Source organism: Kogia breviceps, chromosome 1, assembly GCF_026419965.1.
Source record: "Kogia breviceps isolate mKogBre1 chromosome 1, mKogBre1 haplotype 1, whole genome shotgun sequence".
Classification (NCBI taxonomy): domain Eukaryota; kingdom Metazoa; phylum Chordata; class Mammalia; order Artiodactyla; family Physeteridae; genus Kogia; species Kogia breviceps.
Window position 1 is genome coordinate 148,099,475 of NC_081310.1, and position 5,102 is coordinate 148,104,576.

Sequence of the window (5,102 nt, forward strand, 5' to 3'; positions counted from 1 at the left end):
TTTGCATAATGTTTTAAATGTTCATCCATATTATAACATGTATCAGAACTTCATTCCTTTTTGTGGAAAAATAATATTCCCATGTATGGATATAACACATTTTGTTCATTCATCAGTTGATGACATTTGAGTTGCTTTTTGGCTATAATGAATAATACTGCTATGGATATCCATGTACAAGTTTTTATGCAGACATATGGTAACTATGTTTAACTTTCTGAAGAATTGCCAAACTGTTTTCCAAAGTGGTTGCACTATTTCAGTAGCCATAATCTCTTGAATATTGCCTTTCTCCTATTCTACCCTCTCCCTTCTTATGGAACTCTCATCAGAGATATGTTGGAATTTTTAATTTTATATTGCATGTCTCTTTACATTTTCCCAGTTTTTAGCTTTTTGTGCTTCATTCCTCAGATCTATCTTCCAGTTCATTAATTCTTTTATTCAACTGGTTTAATCTTTCATTCAACCCATTTTTTTTTTTTTTTTTTAAATTTTTTATTTATTTATTTATTTATTTTGTGGTACGCGGGCCTCTCACTGTTGTGGCCTCTCCCGTTGCGGAGCACAGGCTCCGGACGCACAGGCTCAGTGGCCATGGCTCACGGGCCCAGCCGCTCTGCGGCATGTGGGATCTTCCCGGACCGGGGCACGAACCCGTGTCCCCTGCATCGGCAGGCGGACTCTCAACCACTGCGCCACCAGGGAAGCCCTCAACCCATTTCTTGAGTTTTCACTTTAAAGAGTTTAATTTTTTATTTCTGAAAGTACTAACATTAAAAAAAAAGTTGTATAGTTTTATTTTCCTCCTTAATCAATTTATTCTTTTTCATAGTACCTTCTTTTTGATGGCTTTATTCCTTTTTCCATATTCTCTTTCATAATGTTGTTTTATTTCAAATTCTAGATGTGGACTCTTGCTCAATGTGGATTGTTTTCTCACATATTTTGTTGTGAGATTATCTTTATTGAGGCTTTTTTTGCTTTTGCTTCTACAGTTGTTTTAGAGAGATCACCAATCATAGCTCAGTCATTGTGTTAACTTCTCAATTTGAGGCTTCCTAAGTCAAGCATATTATATTTATCCCCAAGTTTATGAGAGGCACAGGCCTGAAATTCTGAATTTAGGGGGAAGGGTTTTTTCCTCCAACCTAAAGCTGAAAAGAGATAGACAAGCTCCTTTCTCACCTTGTCCTGGTAAACATATTTCTTTTCTAGTTCATCTCTTACCAGAAAGAGCTGCCATTTGAGGGTCTTGGCTTTATCTAAGGAGTCTTAGCTTCTCATGCACACCCAAATCCTCATTTCCTTTTTCCTGCATGAATATTAAATATTTTAAACATTAAAATGAAAAACTGCATGAATATTTGTCCCAGTAACTCTTTAGGTTACCGGGACCAAGTTTTCTCCACAGCAATTAAAGCTCCACCATACCATACCTCTTCATTTTGGGCACCTAGGATGGATGGAGTTTTTCCTCCCTCCCCTCCTTCCTTCTCAGTCATACTTTAAAAATAATGTTTATTTTATTTTATCTAGCATTTCTATGTCTTTGTACTGGATGGTTAATTTTGGATATCTTAGATCATTGTATTATCAGAAGTCTCAGTTTCCTCACCATTAACGTGGGGAAAGTAATTTATTTACTTAAGAGCATTTTTAGAATTAAATAATATAATAATGTATGTAAAGTGCTAAGTTAGTGCCTGATATGTAAGCTCAATAAATATTAGTTATTACAATTTTTAATTAATACTGATTGAGAAGCCCTAGATAAGAATGCAAATCCACATAAGGAAAATTACTCAAATGAATTTGAAAATTAATATTTTGACTTCCTCTTAGGATGTAATGTTGCTTCATTTAAAAATTTGCTCCCTCCCTTTTTTCCGGTTATCGTGGCATGAGGCACTATGAACTGCAAAGTCTCCCGAGACACCCTCTACGGAGGTGGTGCGGGAAGTCCTGCACGGTAACCAATGCAAGCACCAGAAGTTTTTGGAGACGGTGGAGCTTCAGATCAGCCTGAAGAACTATGACCCTCAAAAGGACAAACACTTCTCGGGCACTGTCAGGCTTAAGTCCACTCCCCTCCCCAACTTCTCCATATGGGTTCTGGGGGACCAGCAGCATTGTGATGAGGTCAAGGCTGTGGATATCCACCACATGGACATAGAGGCTCTGAAGAAACTCAACAAGAATAAGAAACAGGTCAAGAAGCTGGCCAAGAAGTATGATGCCTTTTTGGCTTCAGAGTCTCTGATCAAGCAGATCCCATGAATCTGGGCCCAGATCTGAATAAGGCTGGCAAGTTCCCTTCCATGCTGACCCACAATGAGAACATGGTGGCCAACGTTGATGAAGTGAAGTCCACTATCAAGTTCCAGATGAAGAAGGTGCTGTGTCTGGCAGTGGCTGTTGGCCACATGAAGATGACAGATGATGAGCTTGTGTACAACATCCACTTAGCTGTCAACTTCCTGGTGTCGTCGCTCAAGAAAAATTGGCAGAATGGTGGGACTTTGTACATTAAGAACACCATGGGCAAGCCCCAGCGCCTGTACTAAGGCACAGCTTAATAAACCATACTCCCACAATTAAAATGTGAACATACAAAACTTATTGCTTGAATATACACGATTTTGTATTATATATCCTTGAGTGTCTCACTTCATTTTTATCCTACTCTACTTAGCATGTGGGTGGTCAGGGAACAGTCTTTATTGATATTTGATGCCTGATTCAATTGGTATGTGTATTTTTTTTATTTTACAGATGCATTTCAATTCATCATAATGTGGCTTATATGATAAACATGTTTATAGTTTCTCTATTAAAATATTTACATTAAGTTGACATAAAATTAGATAATTTGAAATTCATTTTATTGAGAAAAAATTAATCTCTCAGTCTTGTTCTAAAATATTTATTTTCCACAAAATATGCACTTTGGAAAACATTGCATAGGTTATTAACAGGCTATCTGGTTTGTTTCCACTTAGGAATATAATTCATTGAAAAGAAAGGCATATCTGATTAAAATGCTGTGTGGAAGTGAACTTTTTCATGTTCTTAAAAGAGAGGAATGATGGAAGAAAAAAATAATAATATTTTAAATCTGAATATGAGATCTTGAAATGGATACTATTCTTTCTATTTCCTCTCTGTAATAGATATTGTGTTTCTGATTCTGTGTGTGTGTGTGTGTGTGTGTGTGTGTGTGTGTGTGTGTGTGTGGTCCCACTTTTGTTAATGTGTCTTCATTTCTCAGTGAAATGAAAGCTGACCTAGAACCGTGGTCACTCCTGTGTCAAAGTTGCAACAACTGTGGTCACTGAGCAATTACCATGGCAATCTGACTGGTACTGAAGGGATAGTTGTGTTAGAACAAGATCTAAAATAATCTGTGGAAGGGAATGAACTGATGATTCAAACTGCAATGTAATTTGATCTTGTGTCTGTATTTAACCAAAAGGACCAAATTTGTAAACAGATACCTTACTCTGCAGAAGGATAAAAATCCTAGAAAACATTTAAATGCTCTTTGTTTCACTCAGCTGCTTTTTCTTGACAATTTTATTTTAATACTGAAATATTGATAGAGCCCTAAGAAAGACATATAGGATTGTGTGGTGTCTATGTCCAAGTAAACACTTTTCTTTTGGAACCATTAAACTTTTTTGAACTGGTATACTAATAAAAAATGTTATTTTTTTTCGTTTTTTAAACATGAGATCCTAAAATATTTAGGAGGTGATTACCTGATACAGATTATTAAAATACAGAAGAAAAATTGAAAGGGTGACAAAGTATGTAGCAGTAGGACATGTGTTTTCATTCTTTTTTTTCCAGAGGGGTAATAGATTTGTACTGATCCATTTACCTTCTCTCATTTGCTCACATCTATTGTTCAGCTGTGAGATTTTTGTCTGGATTAAGTACACAGCTGGAAGCCAATGAATTATCCTGCCTTTTTCCAAACTGTTCTTTGTTGCTTTATCCTTGTTCTTTCACTCATTCAGCATCTACTGAGCACCTGTTCTATACCAGGCACTTTGGTAGGTGGTAGAGGGTCCTTATTGAACAAGACAATCAGGGCTCTCTTGATGAGTGTCTAGTCCTGGACAGGTTTTCCCCTTTTTTGCTCTCTTTTCTTTCATTCATGCATTTTCCTGTCCTTTTCTTTCTCGACCCTTTCTTTTTTTTACTTTTATTCTTTCCTTCATTTTCTTACTTCGCTCCCATTCTTTCTTTGGAAATTGTTAAAGGGCTTCCCTTTCTATTTCAGACTTGTCTAGGATCAATAGATGAGACTTCTTTCTTTGCACTGCACTCTTTTCCCATGGGAATTCAGGGACATTCATAACTTTTGGCCTGACTTAGCTGTGTCAGTACCTCCTCTGAGGAAAATTGGTTGCCAGCTGATGAGGGTATCATTTCCTCTACTGCCATGGAATCATACTCCTGCCTTTCATCAAGCTGCCAAACTTTGTGAAGAGTGAATCCTTTGGGGAGAGACATCTTCCTGTCTCTGTCTACAAGCAATCATTAATTTTTGTTAAAACCATTTTTAAAAAATTGGTTTTTATAGCCACGTACCTAAATTTATCTCCAATTTGGTTCCATTGGTCACAGAATAGTTTTACCTTACTGGCTGAGTATTTTCGTTTCTGCTGAGCTTCCCACAGTGAATATCAGAGAGCGTTTTCCAGCAGTATTTTTGTGAAGGGGTGGGGTGGATAAAGCCCTAATATAAATTCCAATATGGCCTTTGTCCTTTTGCTTCCTGACACAATGTAGTAAGAAATCAATGCAGTTAGAGTCACAAATGACAGTAGATAAGGGTAAGCAAGCTGGGTTCATCTGAAAGCACAAATGAATCAGAATTATAGGATTTATTTTAGCCCTGGAAGAGTTTTTTTGATTCACTTCTGCCTCTTTAAAGTTGAAGAGCAGAGATGTCAAGTGACTTGCTAGACATCACACAGCAAGTTAATAATAGAGCTGGAGCTAGAACCCAGGTCTCAATTCCCAGTTTTCCTTTTACCTGGCAGGATATGGGAAGTAGGGTATAGGGAAAATTATCTTTTGGTGGAGAGGGA

At 37.1% G+C, this 5,102-nt stretch overlaps 1 pseudogene; it reads left to right on the top strand.

Annotated features, from left to right (window-relative positions):
- Window positions 1–1,913: 1,913 nt before the first annotated feature.
- LOC131745049 (large ribosomal subunit protein uL1 pseudogene) lies at window positions 1,914–2,567 on the top strand (annotated as a pseudogene).
- The last annotated feature ends 2,535 nt before the right edge of the window (window positions 2,568–5,102 follow it).